Below are 22,998 nucleotides of genomic sequence, written 5' to 3'. Positions count from 1 at the left end.
GGTGGTCACTGGTGTGGACTGAGCTTCTGCACTTGGCTCAACAGACCAAATCAAAATAGAGTTACTCATGCTGAAGTTCCATGTCTGTAATGTGAAACTAAGTTGTTTATCTGACCTTCCATGAAATCAGGAGAGCGATAATAGCCAATCCCCAAACAGGCCAGTTTTTAGCCAGCCTGATAAGGACGTGTCCTCTGCTTTAACCTCTATAAAGAAAGTAACTTGGAAGTGACCTGTCTGTTTTTTGTTCTGTTTTGGCTTTCCTCAACTCTTTTCTGTCTATAAAGCCAATCTTCTCTGTTTTTTTTTTTTATTTATTTTTTTTTTTATTATACTTTAGGTTTTAGGGTACATGTGCACAATGTGCAGGTTTGTTACATATGTATCCATCAGAACTGATTCTAGAATCACAAATAAAAGTCCATTAAGATCTTTAAACTAAATTTGTTGTAATTTTGTCTTTGGACACACTCAATGACCAGAAGTCATCTGCAACTCATGAAAACTTCTCCACCCCTATCATCTGCTAGAATATTCAATTTGTCAACTAGGTCTCTTATCCAGAGTATATCCACAGACTCCTCAAATCACTATTGTTAAAGACATATGTCCTTGAGAGTCTGGATCAGAAAATCCAGAGATGGGTCTGGTAGTCTGTATTTCTAAAAATCTACTTGATTCTGATCAACCAGGTTTGAAAATCAATATATTAAGTGCTCAAAAAATTGTAACTGAACAAAAGACTAATTGGGGGTTCTTTTAAATAATAAAAGATACTTCTTTAGGGTATATTGTTAAGGAAACTTAGTTGTAAGCCAGTGAAAGAAAAAGGAGGGAAGAAAAGTATCTCAAGGCCAGGAGAAATCAGTTCTACAATTGACCTTCAGAATAACTACTTTCAGTCAAAAGAAGATGTCAGTTTGTAGGAAAATTTGGAATTAGGGAAAAAGATTACTATCTCCAAAGGAAAAACTATGCATTGTGTACAGCACAATTTGCTGAGTTATCCTATTCTAGCTTTTTATGTTCTTTGAGCTATTTTACAAGAGTTGTAAAATAGCTCGAATAAAATATAGGCACACAAATGAAATCTGTCTGGTGGCAGTTCAACTGACTCCTTCAATCATAGCCCTTGGGAAAAAGCCAGGTTTGTGTCCACTTATAAGTTCATTTCAATATGTTTCACTCCATATAAATCAGTCGTTCATTAATTCTACTTTTATTTTATTTTATTTTATTCTATTGAGACAGGGTCTCTCTCACTGCAGCCTCAAACTCCAGGACTCTAAGGATCCTCCTGGCTGAGCCTCCTGAGTAGCTGGGACTACAGGCATATGCCACCACACCTGGCTAATTCTATTTTAAAAAATTTTTTTTTGTAGAGACAGGGTCTGGTTATGTTACCAGACTGGTCTTGGACTCTTGGGCTCAAGTGATCCTCCTGCCTCAGCCTCCTAAAATACTGGGATTACAGGTGTGAGCCACAGCACTTGGTTCTCATTACTTCTGCTTTAAAATGGTTGTGACATTTTATTGGCTCCCTCATTTGACTGAGTCACATAAAATATTTTACTTTACATGTTCATTTTATATTTTTATGAGAGTCATGATTTTACCTTTTGTTAAAAGTTATCTTTTAACAAGTTCTGCCTAGGAAGTTGTTAATCTTCAAGGGGGATGACACCAACCAGTGAGCTTTCTTGTCCTATTTCCCATGACTCGCCAAAACCTACAGCTTTCCTATAAGGGAGAAAATGGGCTACACAGATAAAACAAGTATTCTAGTCCTCTTGAAAATTGGATTTCTCAGTGTAAACAAGTGTTACTGTGATTGTAAGCCAGCCTCTTGTGAGTATAGTTAGGCTACGTATGGTTAAAGCTGATTGACTCTGAGCACCACACAATTCTAATTTCTGAAACTACAAACCTGGGGACCAGATCCTGGAACATATGTTAGTAGTCAGCCTCCCACCCTCAGTGCAATTCTACCTCAGTTCTCCCTAACTTTAATGTGGAAAAAGTATTTTAATACTCTTAAAACATTCTAAGTTTATTTTCTGAAAGGCCAAAGATGAAGAAAAAGAAAAAAAAAGATGCTATTTACAACTGGTACAGAAGAATGTTTCAAAGAGTTTGCTATGCTAAGAAAACATATTGATAAAAGAGGAATTTCCACAAGCAATGAAGTGTTAGGTTACACTAGAGGCTAATTTTAAAAGTGCATACATTTATCGTGGGACTATAGCATCCCAAATCTACTAAGGGTTAACCTAACTCCATACTTACAATAAAGTGAGCTCTTGTTATTATATTCAGTGTCTTCTAGGTCTGGCTGTCTTACATTTGAATAGAAAATATTCTCTAAAGAAATCTCCCCCCACCCCCAAACCTCACATACATCTTTAATCGAATTTATTATAATACCATCCTTTGGAAAGCAAGAAATAAGAGTACAGAATCAGGGTCGCCTCCCGTCTCAGTAGGGAGAATGGAGCACTAATAAGAAGAATGGGGAGAACAGAGTGCCTAGTTCTAGCTATGTGGAGAGCTGGGTGGGCTTGAGGATGGCTCTATTTTGGTGGATACACCAGTGATCAAGCATATGGCAGACAGTCAGAATTCCAAAGTTCATCTTCCAAAACTTGTTTTGACTGCTTGCTTGTGTCAAAACTAATTTGACAACTTGGCAAAGATGAGCCTAAAATGCAGTCATTATGGTTCATAGATGAGAGAAGCTGGAAAGACCAGCCCTACTTCTGCCTCCTTCATGACCCCTTACTGGTCCTTCAGAAATCTGGGCTCAAAGAGGGGTACCTTTTTCTGCCACGCATGTTAGAAACTTCCTGTAGTGTATTGAAAAGACGAGTCTAACCTTTTGGAAATTTAATTTTGTCATCTGTGGAGTGAAATGATACCCACTTAGCTGTTTGCAAGGTTTAAACAAAATAAAGTCTATGTCTGGCTGATTCTTTTTCTTTTTCTTTTTTTGAGATGGAGTCTTGCTCTGTCACCCAGGCTGGAGTGCAGTGGCGCAATCTCGGCTCACTGCAAGCTCCGCCTCCCGGGTTCACGCCATTCTCCTGCCTCAGCCTCCTGAGTAGCTGGGACTACAGGCGCCTGCCACTGCCCCTGGCTAATTTTTTTGTATTTTTTAGTAGAGACGGGGTTTCACTGTGGTCTCGATCTCCTGACCTCGTGATCTACCCGCCTCGGCCTCCCAAACATACATACATACATACATACATACATACATACATACATACATTTATTTATGTAACTTTTTTGAGATGGGGTCTCACTGTGTTGCCCAAGCTGAACTCTAATTCCTGGGCTCAAATGATCCTCCCATCTCAGCCTCCCCATTAGCTAGGGCTACAAGCTTGTACCACTGTGCCCAGCAAGCCTGGCTGATTCTTAATATGTTCCTATTGCTATGGCCTGAATGTTTGTGTCCCCCCACCCACCCACCCACCAACCAAATTCATATGTTGAAATCCTAACTCCTAATGTGATGATATTAGGAGGTGAGGCTTTTGGGAGGTGGTTAGGTCATGAGAGTGTAGCCCTCGTGAATGGGATTAGCCTTCATGATTGGGCCTTTATCAAACAGATGCAAAGAAGCCCCTTTGCTCCTATCATGTGAGGACACAGTGAGAATGCACCATCTATAAGAAGTGGGCCCTCACCAGACATCAAATCTGCCTGAACATGGACTTTTCAGTCTCCAGTACTGTGAGAAATAAATATTGTTTATAAGTTACCCAGTTTATGATATTTTATTATAGCAGCCTGAATGGACTAAGACACCTATTCTTGTTATTGTTGTCACTGTTTTTTTTGAAGGGGTTTTAGACTCATCCCTGGTAATAAGACTTTCCTATTCTGCTAAAAAGCCCCCAAGGACACCAACAAGGTCAGGAACAAATCTCTCATAAGGAATTTGCAGTTTCTACAATCAATTTGTGATATTATATTGACAGATATGATGATAGAGAACAATAGTGCAAAACTGTAGAACATTCTGTCAAGACCCCAAGATGATATTAGAAAGGATTTCCATTATTTTACAGGGGTAGTCAGCTAATTGTCACAGTGTACCACAGCACTAAAAAAATGTGGCATTTGAAAAATTAACCTTTTCCCCTCCTTACTTCCTACCTAAAGATCCCCCTGCTCTTAGTTGCTTTGCTTTAATTAAGCTTTCCACATGAAAAAAACCCTTCGACCATGATGATTATTTTTAAGTGGTGCTAACAGGACAACCTGTGAACACCCTCTTAGGCACATTATTCTCTCATTACCGTGTAATTCATGACTCCTCAGCACTTCTTTGTTCACCAGCATGACATATTGTACGTACCAGATTTACTGACATGGAAGAAATATGTAGTATCTCTTTCAGTTCCAACTCTTGCATCCAGCTTTAAATAGTTCATCCAATTCTATCCTCAAAGTGTTTTTTTAAATCTATGTTATGTATTTGCATGTATTTAATGCTAAGTTTTGTTACTACTTCCTCTCCTAAAAGAGGCATTTAGCAATTTATCTAATAAAGCAAATTCCATTTAATTACAAAACACATAGGTTGGCCAAACTGAAGTCAACAAATGTGTTTTGTAATTAAAGATAATCGTGTTATTAGATAAATGCTAAGAGGTTTTCATTTTTAAATGTTTCAGTGATATATACTGGCAATGATATATACTGCCTGGAAGACAGCACAGGTTAAGAAATTCCTCCATCCTTTGGTGTCCAGAGCAAGGGCTTACTACACAGAACCACCCTTCTTAACCACCCTTCTTAAGAAGACTTGGGAATAACCCCTTTGTTTACCTAGGACAGGCCAGATACAGACACTACAAATTTCCATTCATTGCCACAAATGATTAACTGAACTGTTTGTAAACCCCTGACTAATCTGGACAAAATGCCTGCCAATAACATCAAAATGCTGAACAACCAATCCCCCTTGAATGGCCCCTCAAGAGAATTGGCTGACTCTCAAGGAAAGGCATTGCCTGCTCATCGCTCTCCCCATGTCTGGTTCTTTCTAGCCTTGTTTATTCCTTCTTATAAAAGAAAATTCCTTTCTATCTGACCTTTGTGGTGCTTGCAGATCTTCTGGTGGGACCATTCGTCCTAAGTTCTCTCCCCATATGCAACAATCCCCCACTCCTCATCGAAACAGTCCTTTTAAATAATGTTTCTCTTAAGCTAAACCTGGATTTGCTTTTTATTTGATAATGGAAATCTAGACAAAAGTTTTAAATAGTACCATGGTTAGGAATCTTAGACTCCTAAATTCCATTGTCAGAAAATCCCACTTCTGAAAAGGGACATCTTTAATGAGACTTATCTTTAAATTAGAGTTTTAATGCTAGGTCAACAGGCACAGGATACAGCAGGGTTAAAAAAAAGTTTCCCTTCTTTTCACTCCATTTCCACTATTTTTTTCTTTTCTTAATTTAATCTATTTGCAATGACATTGACAATACAGAGCTGCTTGAAGGAAGAAGGATATTACCATATGAGAAACCAACAGATGTAGGTAGGAGAGGGTAAGTCAAATTCATTTTTAGCCTACATGAAATGATACAATGTGTGAGTGTTTATGGCCATGTGTAGATAAGCTTCAGAGGTTTCAGTTGGTCTACTTATTTCTTTGTATTGATTTTGCACTAGCTTTCACAGCCATGTCGTTACGTAGCACCCCGAGCCCTACCTGATCAAGAGTCTTCTCAGTGCATTTCCAATTTTAACGTGCAAATAGATCTCCTGGAGGACTTATTAAAACACAGTTTGCTGGGCATCACCCTCAGTGTTTCTGATTTTGGGGGTGCCTGAAATGTTGCATTTCTAACAAGCTTAAGGTGACGCTGATGTTGCTGATGGTCTCCACCTTGAGTGGCACTGGTCTATTCATTATCCAGCCATCCTTGGCCCAAAAGTCCCAAACCACACTGCCCAAGACAGCCATTGCCAAGGAAGGTGTTAGTGAAGAGGGGAGTTCCCAGGGTAAGATGCTATCGAATGTGGGTGGGTGATGACTGCAAATACATCCCTTGGGTTAGCTTTCTCCCTCTTCGAGTCTTTAAGATAGGAGGAAATGCAAAAAATCAGGGCAAAAAACTGAGTTAACTGCTTCAGCCTCAAGCTTTCACATCTGGAGAAGGGAGGCATGGGCTGGATGGCTGCCAGGTCCCACTGCCTTTCGCAGATTACAATTGGGCTCTGGGGAAAGCAGAATTAGTTTTTCTCCCCTGGGATGCAAACTGCAGCATCTGAGATAAACTTAAGGAGGAGGTTCCTCTGATAAACATGACTTTCCTCATACAGCTCCAGCTGTGATCTAACGCTCCTACTCTGTTGTCCCAAGGAATGTTGATTTTTCGGCTTCAAGAAATAAAACACCAAACTTAGCCTGCCTGGGAAGGAGCCTGTTTCTTGTTATTCCTCTAAAGGTCTCCTTAGGGAGATAAAGCTCCCAGGGCCCTAGTCCACCCATATCAGTGACCACTGGCTATTATATTCATGAAAGAAGGGCTGATTCATTTGTAATATGCAGGAGGCATAGTGCCTAAGGCCTGACCTTGTAAACACACTAAACACCACTGAATTGGGCGCTTACTTAAAAGGGGTGAATTTTTTTAAGTATGTATGCATGTATGTATGTATTTATTTATTTTTGAGACAGGGTCTCGCTCTGTCACCCAGGCTGGAGTACAGTGGCACCATTATGACTCACTGCAGCCTTGACCTCCCAGGCTCAAGTGATCCTCCCACCTCAGCCTCCTGAGTAGTTGGAACCACAGGCATGTGCCACCACACCAGGCTAATTTTTTGTTGTTGTTGTTAGAGACGGGATTTTGCCATGTTGCCCAGGCTGGTTTTGAACTCCTGGGCTCAAGCAATCTACCAGCCTCAGCCTCCCAAAGTGCTGGAATTACAGGTGTGAGCTGCTGTGCTTTTCTAACTTTTAATTTAAGTTCATGGGTACATGTGCAGATTTGTTACATAGGTAAACTTGTGTCACGGGGGTTTGTTGTACAGATTATTTCATCACCCAGGTATTAAGCCTAGTACCTATTAGCTATTTTTCCTGATCCTCTTCCTCCTCCCACCCCTCACCCTCAGGTAGGCCCCAGTGTCTGTTGTTCCCCTCTATGTGTCCATGTGTTCTCATCATTTAGCTTCCACTTATAAGTGAGAATATGTGGTATTTGGCTTTCTGTTCCCACGTTAGTTTGCTAAGGATAATGGCCTCTGGCTTCATCCATGTTCCTGCAAAGGACATAATCTCATTCTTTTTATGGCTGTATAGTATTCCATAGTATGTAGATACCACATTTTCTTTATCCAGTCTATCATTGACAGGCTTTTAGGTTGATTCCATGTCTTTGCTATTGTGAATAGTGCTGTGATGAACATACATGTGCATGTGTCTTTATGGTGGAATGACATATTTTTGGGGGGTATGTAACCAGTAATGGGATTGCTGGGTCGAATGGTATTTCTGTTTTTAGATCTTTGAGGAATCGCCACACTGTTTTCCACCATGGCTGAACTAATTTACATTCCCACCAATAGTGTATAAGCATTTTCTTTTCTCTGAAATCTCGCCAGCATCTGTTGTTTGTTTACTTTTTTTTTTTTTGAAATGGAGTTTCACTCTTGTTGCCAAGGGTGGAGTGCAATGGCGCAATCTAGGCTCACTGCAACCTCCGCCTCCCAGGTTCAAGCAATTCTCCTGCCTCAGCCTCCTGAGTAGCTGGGATTATAGGTGTGTGCCACCACATCTGGCTAATTTTTTGTATTTTCAGTAGAGACAGGGTTTCACCGTGTTGGCTAGGCTGGTTGAGAACTCCTAACTTCAGCTAATCCACCTGCCTTGGCCTCCCAAAGGGCTGGGATTACAGATGTGAGCCATCACACCCCCCTTGACTTTTTAATAATAACCATTCTGACTGGTGTGAGATGGTATCTCATTGTGCTTTTGATTTGCACTTCTCTAATGATCAGTGATGTTGAGCTTTTTAAATATGCTTGTTGGCTGCATGTATGTTTTAAAAGGGTGAATTTATGGCATGTAAATGATATCTCAATTTTTAAAAAGAAATAAAGGAGCCTTTAATAGTTACAAGGGAGAAATGTGGAGATGCTGGTCAAAGAGTACAAAGTTTCAGTTACGTAGAATGAATAAGTCTGGAGATCTAAGGTCCAACATGAGGACTCTAATTAATAATACTGTGTTGCATACTGGAAATTTTCTAAGAGAGTACATTTCAGGTGCTCTCACCAAAAAAAAAAAAAAAATTAACTAAGTGAGGTAATGTACATGTGTATTAGTGTGTTCTTACACTGCTATGAAGAAATACCCAAGACTGGGTAATTTATAAAGGAAAAAGGTTTCATTGACTCACAGTTCCACATTGCTGGGGAGGCCTCAGGAAACTTACAATCACGACAGAAGGCGAAGGAGAAGCAGGCACCTTCTTCACAGGGTGGCAGGACAGAGTGAGTGCAGTCAGGGAAAATGCCAGACAGTTATAAAACCATCAGATCTCTTGAGAACTCACTCACTATCATGAGAACAGCATGGGAAAAAACATCCCCATGATCCAATTACCTCCACCTGATCCTACCCTTGACACGTGGGGATTATGGGGATTACAATTCAGGGTGAGATTTGGGTGGGGAAACAGAGCCAAACCATATTACATGTTAATTTGGTTGACTGTTAGTAATTATTTCACTATGTATATGTATATCAAGGCAGCATGTTGAACACCTTAAATATATACAATTTTACTAATTACAAAATAGTTACACAATCTAAAAAAAACAAAAACAACTGAGCACCTCCTGGGAGTCTAAAAGTTGAATTTGACATTGTCTCAACCATCGGGCAACTCACTGGCAAGTAGAGGAGCCCCAGATTCTGCCAAGCCACAGCCCACTTGCCCCACTCAGGCTTCTGGGTCAGTGTGATCACCACCTATTGAAGCAACCAGCTTGGTCTCACTTGAAAATCCTAGGAATCAGAGACATTCCAGATAGGAGAAAAGAAGAAAAGGAAAAACATTCCACTTCCCCCCTCTACCTCCCCTTACCAAAACATGCGTATACACATACACACACACATACACACACTTTTGCAGGGTTCACTCTAGCCAAAATTTTGAAACAATCAGACTTGTCTTTGGAAACTTGCCACCTTCTGAATGTCTCCAACTTAAGATTAGCTGTTCTAAGCAGTCCTCCTCCCTCTTTTACTTCTGGACAGACACATGCTCGGGAAGTTTCAAGTTTCTTTTTTGTTTTCCCCACAAGACTCTCAAAACAGAAATCCTTGAAGCCCCAATGGGGAGGAAGGGTGGGTAAGAAAAGCACCTTCTTGTGTGAGACTACATGAACCAGTCAGTTCATAAGGGAACGGCCCATCTTGTATACCATGCACCAGACACCACACAGTCCTAAATCCAGACTGAGCCAATGTTACTCAGTGGCATTACATTCGCCACATTAATAGGACCATGAAAATGGAATCCATGTAACAGCCTCTTCTCCAAGTTTCTAATTTTGCCTTAAGTCAGAACACACTAATAACCTGTGCCCTTCAGAGCCACTAATTCATGAGCCAAGAAGAAGATTCTAGGAGCTTTAAGGAACGTCTCATTAAATTCTAGCTAAGCAAAGCCCTCATGTGATTAACCTACAAATTTCTATCTTTTGGTTTTTGAGGAGGCAGGGAAAATGTAAGGATATATATGCTCATGACTGCCAGAGCATTGCATATTTTTTCAAATGTTATCTCAAGATGCTACATTAAAATCTTAATTGGCCAGAATACCAGGATTTATGAGTCAGTTACTAATTCATTTTATTTTAAAATAAAATGTATCAAAAAGCCTTGCTTTTCAACAATTGCTGCTGAAGATCTTTCTAAAATATATTTTTCAAATGGCTTTCAAGATTCCTTTTATCCACAGGACCTTTTTTTCAAACAAAATCCTAATCAGATGCTAATATGTGATGGCAGTAAGGCAGAGTGGTTAAGGTTGAAGCAGGCATTGCTAGGTCAGGCCCTTCCCCTTCCCCTTTCCAAGAACTCTGACATTCCCCACCCTAGGGGAGCTAAAAAGGTGCTTCAGAGTCCCTATGTCTCAGTCATCTTGGGCTGCTGTAACAATGCATCAAAGACTAGGTGACTTACAAGCAACAGAAATCTATTTTTTCACAGTTCTGGAGGCTGAAATTCCAAGATCAGGGTGCCAACAAGTTTGGACTCTGGCAAGGGCTTGCTTCTGGGTTGCATTCTTACGTAGCAAAAAGAGAGCAAAAGATCTCCCTGGGACCCGTCATATAAGGGCACTAATCCCATTCATGAGGACTCCACCCTCATCACCTAATTAACTCCCAAAGGCCTCACATCTTAACAGCATCACATTGTGGGTTAGGGTTTCAACGTCTGAATTACAGGAGGGAGACACACAAACATTCAGTCCATAACACCAAAGAACACAGTAAAGCCCAGTTTGAAAACGTTAGTGTTAGGCAATTGCCTTCTCTTATATAGAGTTTCACAAGGATTGCTACTTTTTTTTTTTTTTTTTTTTTTTTGAGATGGAGTTTCACTCTTGTTGCCCAGGCTGGAGTGCAATGGCATGATCTTGGCTCACTGCAACCTCCACCTCCCAGGTTCAAGCGATTCTCCTGCCTCAGCTTCCCGAGTAGCTGGGATTACACGCATGCGCCACCATGCCTAACTAATATTTGTATTTTTTTTAGTAGAGATGGGGTTTCTCCATGTTGGTCTGCTGGTCTCGAACTCCCAACCTCAGGTGATCCTCCTGCCTCAGCCTCCCAAAGTGCTGGGATTACAGGCGTGAGCCACTACACCTGGCCGAGGATTGCTACAATTTTAAAGTTAATATTGATAATAGCTAAAATTATTGCAGGTTAAATATAAATGAATTCCATGCTAAAAGCCTTACTTGTTCAAATGACCTCAGTTAGTCCTCATCTCCACTCCACAAGCATTTATTTACAGCCACTATACTGTCCTTTCAAACAGGGTTTGCCCTGACTCCAGTTCATTATTTAAACAAGGCAAATTGTGAAGTAGCTGGAATAGATAACTTTTGCCTTCACCTCTTATGTTCTCTTTCTTTGCTTTTTGCCCTGAAGACTCACACTTCAGGAACTGTCTTTATGCCACACATTTTGTTTAGCACCTATTTACTAAGTGTTCGCTTTATATCAAGCATTGAGGCTGCCAAGATACAGGAGACAATCCCTGACTTCCAAGAGCTCAATCTAGATGATGTTGCTCAGAGGCTAGTTAACTCTTTTCAGGAAATAGCTGCACTCACAGTAATGACACAGTTCAATTTTTCTTGGGGGAACATATCCTGATTCAAATATTCAAGTGAAGATCCACAATCTCTTATCTGAAACCCTAAGTGATTTCTGTTTCAGAACTCAGAATCTTTCAGATTTTAGAAATGTAAGGTGGTATACTCTTGTATCTGTCAGGCTAGGCTACATTATGCTTCAGTAACAAAAATCCCCCAAATCCAACTTGTGGTGGGGGTGGGGGACTGTGCTCTATATCTCTTCAAGGTCCCAGGCTGTAAGAGTGTATTAGTCAGGATTCTCTAGAAAAACAGAACCAATAGGATATGTTTAGGTATATGTAAGAGAAGATTTATTGTGGGAATTGACTCACCTGGTTATGAAAACAGAGAAGTCTCACAGTCTGCCATCTGCAAACTACAGAAACAGAAAAACCAGTGGCGTAATTCAGTCTGAGTCTGAATGCCTGAGAATCAGGGGGCTAATGGTATAAATTCCAGTCATAGTCTGAAAGCCAAAGAACTAAAAGCACTGATGGCTGAGGGCAGGAGGAGATAAATGCCTCAGATCAAGCAGAGAAAATTCACCCTTCCTTCACCTTTTTGCTCTAATTGGGCCTTCAGTGGGTTGGATGATGATGCCTGCCCATACCAGGGAGGGTGATCTTCTTTACTCAGTCTACCAATGCAAATGCTAATCTCTTTCGGAAACACCTTCACAGACACACCTAGAAATAATGTTTCACCAGCTACCTAGGCATCCCTTAGCCCAGTCAAGTTGACACATAAAACAAACCATCACACACAGCAAGCACCATCAGGGGTGTTGCTGGTCAGAGTTCCAGCAACTCTGGAAAGAGAGTTAAAACTAATTGCAAACTGTCTCTTAAAACTGCTGCTTGGAAATGACATATATTACATCTGTTCACGTTTCATTGGCCAAATCAAGTCACGTGATCATACCTAACTTTAAAAGGGAAGGAAAGTGCAACCCTACAATGTGTCTAGAGGATGGAGGGCTAGAAACATTTGGCACACGGCACTTTGGATTTCCATAGCCATATATTACCTAACAGCCCTAGGTGAGTCTGTCGGAGCAAAGAACAGTAAAACGTAATAACTGTGCCACAAAAAATGTGAATATTTATACTCTGATGGGCAAAAAAAGGATTATGCATGACCTCACATGGGTTAGATTCAGGTCTTAAAGGCTAATGAGTTTTGGGTCCAAATTTCCAAAACTTTTTTAAAGCTTTGGGGGATTTCAGAATTGAGATAAAAGATGATTGTGGACATGTGCTGTACCCACAGATTTTTATTTTTACTCAGTTTTACATTTATTATAATTTGACTCTTTTCTATGAAGGAGTCATCTATTTGCAAAAGTAGAAGGAAAGGCAATGTAGCCATGACCTTAAATGCTAGGGATGGACCCCAAAGTCTGCCTCTTACTTCTTGTGTGTAAACTTGGACAAGTGATATGGTTGGATATTTGTTCCCTCCAAATCTCACGTTGAAGTGTGATCCCTAGTGTTGAAAATGGAACTAGTGTGAGGCGTTTGGGTCATGGGGGTGGGTCTTTCACGAATGTCTTAATGCCATCCTCTTGGTAATGAGTGAGTTTCCTCTCTATTAGTTCACTTGAGAGCTGGTTGTTAAAAGGAGCCTGGCACCTACTCCTCTTTCTCTCCATGTGACGTGCCTGCTCCTCCTTCACCCTTCCACCATGAGTAAAAACTTCTTGAGGCCTCACTAGAAGCTGAACAGATGTTGGTGCCATGCTTGTACAACCTGCAAAACTGTGAGCCAAATAAACCTCTTTTCTTTATAAATTACCCAGCCTTAGGTATTCTTTTATAGCAACACAAAATGGACTAATACAAGTAAATTAACCTCCTTGTGCTTTAGGATCTCTTTTGGTAATAATATGAAAATGATAATAATCCATCATAGGTTTGTTATGAAGATTAAATGAGATGATATATGGAAAGTGCTTAAAAGAGTGCCTAAATTTGAGCTTTTATTAAATATGACATAACTCTCATAGTCTTATATTTAAAAAATCTTATGTTCTAAAACCATAATTTTACTCCACAGTTTCCTAAATTTCCTGTCCCAAGTCAGAACACCCTTGCTCTGTGTCATGTCCTACTGTCAATTTACCTTTGCTGAGGAAATGAGCCGATAAGAAAATCCATGGGGGGTTGGAGGGGCAAGAAAATGAGGTTTCAACCTGGTTGTTCACTGGAATCCTCAAGGGAGCTTTAAAATGCTAATGCCTTGGCCCCACCCTCAGAGAGTCTGACATCAATAGTCTAGGGTGGGGCCTGGGCTTTAGGAGTTTTCAAAATTTCCCAGGTGATCACAACGTGCAGTCATGTCTGAAAGCTGTTGCTTCTATAACATTTATTTAAACATTGAACAGTATTTTCATTGGAAAACACAGAGGATTTATTTTCCAGTTCTCTTTCCTCAGCAGTAGCACACTGAGAATGGTTGTGATTTGCTCTAGGAGAGGAAGGGAGGGGATTGTGGAGCATAATCACAGTTTGGGAACATATGTGCTGCTACTCCTGGCTTATATTTGGGAGCTGCTGACTCAGAGAGTGGCTTCCTGTCCTATTTGCCACCATTGCTCAAGGTCTCAGGGTGCGAGGACTAGCAACTGCTCTCAGTGGCCTCAGTTCTACCCCTGGTGGGCAGTCAGAGAAGCTGCAGCCTCCAGATTATCAGCATGTTCTGCTGATCCTAGCCCTTCTTTGAGATGGCTGTTTTTCTCACCTGCCCTTTGCAAGTTAGTCTCCTACACTGACTACACTGCCCATAATCTAGGTTCTATTAATTTTACATGAAATCACAAATGCTAAGATCCTACCTATTGCTGGAAATAGATTTCTAGATAAAGGCTGAAATGACAGTAAAATCTGTGTTACAAGAAAGGAAAATGAAGATTAAAAGATACAAATTACTGGGTGTAAAAAGCCTGTGGTATCTGGGTCCAATTACAGAAAAAAAGTAATGGAAATACCAAACTTTCATACTTCACAGTACCCCTTATTCATGCTCACCTGTGGTATTCAGGTAAAGATGATCAAGAAGCAAAATATTTATTTACTTTCACTCCTAAAACTCCAGTAAGATGACTATAAAAGCATCAAAAATATACAGTCTCAAAATAACAAGAATTGGAGCGGGGACAAATGACAGCAACAAAAGCTTGGAAGTTGGAAAGGAGATGGATCATAAACCAGGGGTCAATAAAGAAAGTTTTACTGGAACAAGGACATGCCCATTCATTTCCGTATCATCTATGGCTGCTTCCCTAATCCAATGGCAGAGTTGAGCAGTTGTGAGCAGTTGTATTTGATAGTTGAGCAGTTGTATGGCTCACAAAGTCTAAAATATTTACTACCTCACCCATTAGAAAAGAAGTTTGCTGATCCCTGCTATAGATTACTTAAAAGCCTCAGGAACTGGCAGCATTAAGTACCTCAGGGAGTTGGGGAGATGATGGAGTTATAAAAAAGGGAAAAAAGCTGAAAGAATGTTTAAGAAGCAACCAGATTTCCAGTTTCCCAGATCCTGTAGAAATGAACACCCAGAGATTTTTCAAGAGTTCATAGGAATTAAAAATAAATAGCATTGTCTGCCAAAATTCACCTGTTAGAAACAATCCACAATGCAACAGTGTTGGGTAGTGAGACCTAATAAGAGATGATTAGGTCCTGATGGTGGACCCTTCATGAATGGAATAATGTAGTTACCTTGGGAGTGGGTCAGTTATCCAGAGAGTGGGTTGTTATAAAGCAAGCCCAGCCCCTCGTGCTTTCTCTTTCATACACACTCCCTTGCCCTTCTGCTCTTCCGCCATGGGATAATGCAGCACGAAGGCCTACACCAGGTGCCTGTGCCATACTATTAAACTTACTAGCCTCCAGAACTGTAAGAAATAAATTTCTTTTATTTACAATTAAAAAATAAAAATAAAAGTAAATAAAAACAAATAGTATGGAGTAAATGCCCTAAAAGTAGAGGGGGAAAAAATGACAAAGGATCAGCAGCCCAGTGATCCAAAATCAGAATGTAATAAAAATTTTCTGTCTTTACTCCAAAAAGAGTAAAAAGAAAATGGCAGGCAGAAAGTTATCGATGAAATGATTTTTTAAATTTCTGGAACACAGGAATTCACCTGAAATTCTAGGCTCTCATCTATAGTACCTAGGTATTCCAACACTCATATCTGCTCAATAATCAAGATGCGCCTGCTTCTCCTTCACTTATGGTATGGCTAGCTGGCAGAAGGAAAGGTCTACTGATTGTGAAATCCGACTATTTGCTTTTATGCCACTTACCAAATGATAACTATGGCTAGCTTCAATTTTCTCCTTTTAAAAAATAGATCCAATTTATATGAAATATCCAGGATAGGCAGATACAAAAGACAGAAAGCAGCTTTTACCAGTTGCCTAAGTCTGGTACTTGGTTGCCAGGAGTTAGGAGGAGAGGGGAATGGGGAGTGACAACTTCATAGGTACAAGATTTCCTTTTGGAGTGATGAAAATGTTATTGAACTAGCTAGTGCTGACAGTTGCACAACATTGTACTAAAAGGCCCTGGAACTGTATACTTTAAAATGGTTAAAATTGAATTTTATGTATATTTTACCACAATAAAAAATTGATCTCGTGCTTTCCTTTTACATATTCTAAAAATAAGACACCAATATTGTGGAAGACAATCAAATACTTAACACCCCTTTTTCAGGCAAAAATCTGATCCTAAGTGGATAACAAATGTTACTGTGTTTGGGGAAACTTCCATTTTCTCATTTCCATTAGATTTCATGAGGCAGGAGGTTACTACGTCACCCTTAATTTTCCTACAACTAGGGTTCTCCTTGTGCTTCCTCTCTGCCTTAACTTTTATTTAAGTCATTACAATTTTACTTAAGTAATGATAAATTTTAAACTGCACCTTGCAATTAGAAAAACAATCAACATAGCTGGGCACAGTGGTGCACACCTGTAATCCCAGCTACTCAGGAGGCTGAGGCAGGAGGATCACTTGAGCCCAGGAGTTCGAGACTAGCCTGGGCAACATACAATATAGTGAGACTCCTGTCTCTCAAAAAAAAAAAAAAAAGGAAAGAAAAACAATCAACATAATTGCCTATGAAATTCCCCTAGGGTAAGAGGTTGAAACAAATTTACTATAAAAATGTAAAATCTAGCATAAAATTATGCTAAAATATGACTCTTTTTAAATATGTAAGTTAATATTGAGAGAGAGCAGTATAGGCTTTGACCTTGCTGTTTCATTACATCAAAACCAGAAGCCAATTTCTTTAGCCTTTGTCTATATTTAAAGCTTTAACATTCATATGCATCTGGAAAGTGTGTTTTCTTCTTATCTCCACTGCACGTTCTTTCCAGAAGCCTCTGGTCACAACTGACAAGTGACAATTGACAAGACTCCTATTAGCCTCACAAACACTGGCTTAGAAGCTAGTATTGCCTTGGGAGGAAGGAGACCTCATGTTTTAAGCACAGCAGAAAAACCTTCTCAACTTGCAGAGCAGTAAAAGTGTCCCTCCACAATTTCAGTGGTGCTAAAAATAACTTCTATGTCTTTAGTCTCCCTTGCCTAAGTCTTTTAAACTATGGGATAAATCTGGACGCTTGCTTGAAGCCGACCGGATTTCTTCAAACTTTGAACACTGGATTTATTCCAACTAAGGTACTGCTCTCTTTAAGCTTTTAAGTACTTGAGGCTGAAGTATTTCTTAAACACATTTTAGAATAAGCCACTGTATATTGGAGCTGTTTTTCCTCTCCAAGAGGGAGTGATGTGTACGAAGTACCTACAGATATTAAGTGGCATATGGCTAACTGTGGGAGAGGAAGAGTAGAATGCTTCTGAATTTTATCAAGTGCTGGGGGCTGTGGAGAATGCAGTTGTAAGCAAATACCAGAATGACCTATAGGTAAACATATGGGATTTCTCTCACCTCTTAAACCTCCCAACAATACTGTTAAAAAAAAAATCACCAATAGTTGCTGCTAGAAATCCAGTGTCACAAAAGGCCAAAGTTTATTGACAAATTGGTGTATATGAAAGACCTCGACCTTCAACATTCACAAGAAAAGATCAATTGCATGTAATTTGTCTTGCCCGTAATTTTGCTGTTCACATAATATGGTGAAAATCCCTCTTACTCTACAAACAAATTAAATTAAACAACAACAACAAAATGATCTTGGATAGCAGTTGCTATGAACTTCAAGGACATCATTCATTCCTTCATCATTCAATCTATAAATATTTACTGACCGTCCGCCATGTGTCAGACCCTGTTCTAGGCCTTGGGAATAGAGCAGTGGGAGAGATAGGCATTGTTCATAACTTCAAAGAGTTTATAATCTCAAAGGAACACATGTATGTAACTAATTATAAACAAGTAATTGTTTTACAAAAGACAAGGGCTTCCTTCCTCAAGTTATCATCTTAAAATACTAAATGCCCCCTAGTTATATTTGGCAAAAACAAACTACTGGAACTGGAATTGTTCCCCAAGATGCTCTCTTTACATTTATAATGAAGATCAGTGTTTCTCATGACTTAAGTAAATTACCCTTACCATGGAGACTTCCCTGGGAATGGCTATAGCCTAGAAACCACTGTCTCAAGCAGCCAGGGAGATGCTCTCCCTTTCTCAATAGCCTGCATATTGGTGTTATGCTTGGGGAAATTGCGAATCAAGTGTTCCTTCCAGCCATATGTACACTAACTGCCACTGGCTGAACTGCTTATGTGAGAACTCAAGCACACTTTCCTGCTTTAAGAGTTAGGGAGACTCAAGTAAGGCAAGCAAACAGATAAAATCTTAACAACTTCAAGTCTTAGTACCAAGTGAAGTGACTCAGTAAGCATGCAATGGTCCTCCCATCTACCCAGCATAGTAGACTAATTCTACTTTTCTTGCTTGGAATTATTTGAACTGAGATTATGTGGCAGTAGACTAGTTGCATGGCATGATCAAACCATCTTGATTAGCTCAACCACCATTTAAGTATGACTGGCAATGGGCCAGGAGAGCTAGGCATATACAATGAATGAACCAAAACTATTGAACTGAAATAAAAATTCTATACCTTAAGTTCTCTTCTGAAGAGTTCAATTTAAAAAGAAAATTAGCACAGAGGCAAACATAAATGAGGGAGCAAGGTTACTGCATACTTAGCACCAGATTTATCAAATGAATCATAATTAGAAGCCCTTCCACTAAAATAGTGCAGTTTGATGCTACATTTACTCTAGTGAGATATTGATTGTCCCTAAAAAAAAAAAACCCCACAAAGCCAGCCTCAATAACATCACCAAATATTTTGGAAACTCTGTTTCAATCCTACAAATGCATACAATTATTCTCCCCATTTGGGAATGAGTACAGTTGGCTCCTGAAATATAATTGATGGTGGAAGCATTGAGAAACAATGACGCTTTTGATTCTTTGGTATTTCTGGGCACTTATTTGGGTGTAAGAAGAGTTGAAAATCATTTTGCAGCAATAAAATAACACATTTGATATTCTACTTTTTCCTTGCTGACTGCTACTCCACACATCTGGAAAACTTTAAACAATCCATATGAAGGATATTTCCAACCAATCATTTTAGACTGCCAAGATAGCTCATAGCTTATAATCCAAAAGTAGGGCAGCCAGTGGACGGTGGAATTGGGGGATGTGTCATGAGAGGGAGCCTGTCTTCCTGAGGAGTGTTGCAAAGGCATGGTTAGTGTGAAACAATAAATACCAATGGTGAGAAATCTTTAAAGAGGAAGAAACAATGTTTATTTATGATCCATGAATAATGAGGTCAATCTGGAACCAGCAGCCTTTTCCACAATCGGTGCAGATGAATCCAGGGCTGGGGCCTAAGTCAGCAGCGTTTATCTTTCTCTTTTGCAAATACATGTACCTAGGTCTGGAGTGTCTGAGCTCTCATCTCTTGTGCGTTACGTTAAGCTGACGTCTGGGGACTCGGTCTTAAACGCCCAGGTATTTATTGAGCAACTGCTAAGTGCCAGGCACTGTAGGGCTGACAGTGAGAAAGCAGTGCCCCTGCTCTCAGTGGAGAGAGGCAAATCTTAAACAAGAAAGCAACAACTGTATGTATGTGTCATGAAGAAAGTTAGAACAATGGGGATGCTATTTTAGCAAGGGTTGTCAGGACAGGCCACTCTGGTGAGGGGGGTGGAATTTGAGCAGGCGTCTGAATGGAATCAGGAGCAAATCCTGCAAAAATGTGAGTTCTAGAAAGAGGAGGATGAAGGATATGGCAAAGAGTGGAACAAGTAAAGGCACCCAGGAACAGACATTCAAGTTCAAGTCTTTTTTTTTTTTTAACGTTTGTTTTATTCTTTGGTCCTCATGAGTACTTCCCTTTGTTCAAACAGTAGAATGGTACTTGCTTTGGGCATTTAATACACAGTACACAGTTTTACACACCCAACTCCCATTTGGAAAGCTGACTAATCTCTTAGTAACACTTTCCCAAAAAGTTATTGTTATTTTCCCTCAGAATTTTGATATGACTTCTGTATGCTGCCTAAGTCAGTAAAATAACTAGTAGTATTTACTTTATAATATTAAAGCAATAGTACTGCCTTAAGTTAGGAAACTTATGACTTTCAGGATTCCTATCATAGGAAAGGAAGAAAAGTAAATATTAGGAAAAGTTAGGCAAAGGAAACAGTGTGATTTACGAATGAAGAATTATTCAGTAAAGATGAAATATATATATTGACTTTAAAGCCTTTTCATTTTATTAAGTTTTTAAGTGAATAGCTCATCTTTCTGAATTCATGCCTGCAACAGTTTTATCTGCTAGATTATAATTCATAAACAAATGAAATATCATTAATATTTCTTTGTAATAAGTATCCCACCTAAACGGCGAGGGAGTGGACAAACATTGAGCCTTCCCCGGGCCTAGCATTGTGGTATATGTATACACTCTGTAGTTAATAATATGATTTAATTAGTAACACCATTCTATGCTGACATTAAGCTTTTAATCAGACATGAAGCATTTCTTTTTCCAATCTAACCCTTAAACAATATCCCTGGGCAAGTTCAGTACTATATCTTAGCTATTAGCAAATCCTCTTTTTAAGGTCTCTTAGAAATGCTGAAACACGGCCAACTCTTTTGCATATATACATTCATGTATTCATTCAATCCATCCATCAAATATTTATTGAATATCTGCAGTGTGCCTCCTCCATTTCCATTTGTACTGCTTAAGGAAAATGGCAAAAGTGCAACTTTTCAAAAATAGCCTTGAAATGGACTAAAGATGGCTGCCAGTTCTTTGTCTTTTCCCATCAAGAAATAGAAGTTATTTCTCCTTCCCTGAATCTGCTTTACTGTGACTGCTTAACCAACAGAATGCAGTAGAGTTAAGTCTGTCCCAATTTCGGACTCACTTTTAAGGGTACTAGCAGTTTTCACTTCTCTTTCTTGGAACTCTCACATTAAGACCCTTAAACCACCATGTAAGAAGTCACACTGCCCTTCTGGAGAGACCATGTGGAGAAGCTATGAGGAGAGGAGAGGTACGGAGACTACATGGAGAGGGAGACAGCCCAAGCATCCTAGCATCCAAGGTGAACCTCCAGATGACTCTAGACCCAGCTTGTTATCTGACTACAACTGTGGGAGACCCCAGGGGAGGCCAGCAGAAAAGCTGCACAGCTAAGCCTGGTCAATTCATAGAACTATAAAAGAGAAGAAAAAGGTGGTTGTTTTAAGCCACTAAGTTTTGGGGTGTTTTTCTATGCAGTAATAAGTAACTAAATAAGCCTCAGTGGAATCTGGGGGCTCACTGATGGGACACACACACACATGCACAGTAGCACTTGAAATATTTCTAAGGTCAGTATTACATATACTGTATGGTCAGATGATTACAAAATTTCTGTCTTTTTCAGAAAGAAATCACAGAAAATAATTATTTCTCCTCTCTTTAGTCATGAACTGGTTATTCAGGGAGCCAGATAAAGGCAGCACATTAACTTTCCCCCAAGAGGCTGCTGGGGTAACTCACAGGTTGGGAAGTGACTATGGAACCTCATGGCCAATGCAGATATCCCAGCTTCATCCCCACTACACTGCAAGACTCACCCACAACTCATCATTGACCTACTCCCCAAGCATAAGCACACTGATAATAACTGTCCAATATCCTTCGGAGAGCCACCAGAGCTGCCTCTCTGATGTCCAAAGCAGACCATATCAGTTCAATCTTAAAGATTATCAAATTGCCTCCCCTGCCCATCCTCTGCTTTCTGGATGCTGTACAATCTCCTCAGCAAGACAGAGAGAATCAGAGTCATCAAATCTTCATGCTTCCTGTGGCTGCCATAATAAATTCCCACAAGCTTCATGGTTTAAAACAATAGAAGTGTATTCTTACACAGTTTTAGAGGCCAGAGTCTGAAATCAAGATGTCTATACGTTCGCACTGTCTCTGAAAATTCTAGAGGAGAATTCTTCCTTGCCTCTTTTAGCTTGTGGTGACTACAGGCATCCCTTGCTTGTGGTTGCATCTCTACAGTCTCTGCCTCCATCTTCACATGACCACCTTCTCTGTGTGTATGTTCCTTCTCCTCCTCTTATAAGGGCGTATGTCACTGGATTTAGAGCCCACTCAGATAATTCAAGATAACACCTTTCAAGATCCTTATTAATTTATTTGCATCTGCAAAGTCCTTTTCCAAACAGGGTTATATCTACAGGTCCCTGGTGGGCATATCTTTTGGGGAGCCAACATTCAAGTCACTACATGTCATCTCTTATCCCTGCATCCCTAGCCCAATGCAGGCTGTGATTGGGCCACGTTTCGCCACTTGCACTTTTCACAACACATCGTACTTTTTCATGTGTCTATGTGATAGTGTCCCATGATGGTGCCTTTTTTTTTTTTTTTTTTTTTTTTGAGACAGAGTCTCACTCTGTTGCCCAGGCTGGAGTGCAGTGGCATGATCTCGGCTCAGTATAAGCTCCACCTCCCGGGTTCACGCCATTCTCCTCCCTCAGCCTCCCGAGTAGCTGGGACTACAGGCACACGCCACCACACCTGGCTACTTTTTGTATTTTTAGCAGAGACGGGGTTTCACCATGTTGGCCAGGCTGGTCTCGAACTCCTGACCTCAGGTGATACACCAGCCTTGGCCTCTCAAACTGTTGGGATTACAGGTGTGAGCCACAGCACCCGGCCGATGGTGCTCTTTTGACTAGAATTCTATTTGCCACCTTGCATTTTCCAGACTTCCCAACGTCTTTCAGGCCAGCTCAAATGTCACCTCTTTCATACAAAGTTCTCAATACTTCACAAGCAAAATTAGTCACTTCCTGCTTCTGACAGCACACTGCATAGGGCCTCACATGGAGAGTGTCCAGGGCATGGCCAAATGCTTAATAAATACTCACTGAACCAGTCAGGTTAAGACTAGCTTTACAAACAGATGCACACAGGTTCGACCTCCATCTGTCAGGAAGATCATTGACATTTTATTCTTTTGGGGCTCACAAAGCTTTGTGATATTTAAAAGGCTTTTGTTAAAACAGATGTGTATCCAG

The sequence above is a fragment of the Hylobates moloch genome, unplaced genomic scaffold, assembly GCF_009828535.3.
Source record: "Hylobates moloch isolate HMO894 unplaced genomic scaffold, HMol_V3 SCAFFOLD_7, whole genome shotgun sequence".
NCBI classification, from domain to species: domain Eukaryota; kingdom Metazoa; phylum Chordata; class Mammalia; order Primates; family Hylobatidae; genus Hylobates; species Hylobates moloch.
The sequence above is the reverse complement of the archived record's forward strand: the minus strand, read 5'-3'. Positions refer to the sequence as shown.